Genomic DNA, 751 nt, shown 5'->3' with positions numbered 1-751 from the left:
TACAACCAAGACTGCTCTACCCAGCAAGGCTATCAATTAAAATGGCAGGTGAGATGAGCTTCCCCGACAGAAGAAAGCTAAAGGAATTCATCACCATCAAGCCAGTATTACAAGAAAAGTTAAAGAGACTTCTTTAAGGAGAAGAAAGGAGAAAAATACATAAATACGAATAATAAAATGGCAATAGATATGTACCTATCAATAATAACTTTCATGTAAATGAGTTAAATGCTCCAATCAAAAGACATAGGGTGGCTGAATGAATAAGAAAACAAGATCCAAACATATGCTGTTTATAAGAGATCCACTTCAGATTGAAAGACACATGCAAACTGAAAATAAAGGAATGGAAAAAGATATTTCCTGTAAATGAAAATGAAAAAAAAGAGCTGGGGTAGCAATACTTACACTATAAAAATATAGACTTTAAAACAAAGGCTATAATAAGAGACAAAGAAAGACATCACATAATGATGAAAGGATCAATCCTAGTAAACATTTATGACCCAACATAGGAGCACCTAAATATGTAAAGCAAATATTGAGCCACATAATAGGAGAGATCGACAATAATACACTCAGTAGGGGACTTTAACACCCCATTGGCACCAATGGACAGATTTTTTAGATAGAAAATCAACAAGGAAACAGTAGCCTTAAATAACACACTAGATCAGATAATTGATATTTTTAGAGCATTTACCCCCAAAGCAGCAAAATATACATTCTTCTCAAGCACACATGAAACATT

This window comes from Pteropus vampyrus, unplaced genomic scaffold (genome assembly GCF_000151845.1).
Source record: "Pteropus vampyrus isolate Shadow unplaced genomic scaffold, Pvam_2.0 Scaffold9, whole genome shotgun sequence".
NCBI classification, from domain to species: Eukaryota; Metazoa; Chordata; class Mammalia; order Chiroptera; family Pteropodidae; genus Pteropus; species Pteropus vampyrus.
The sequence above is the reverse complement of the archived record's forward strand: the minus strand, read 5'-3'. Positions refer to the sequence as shown.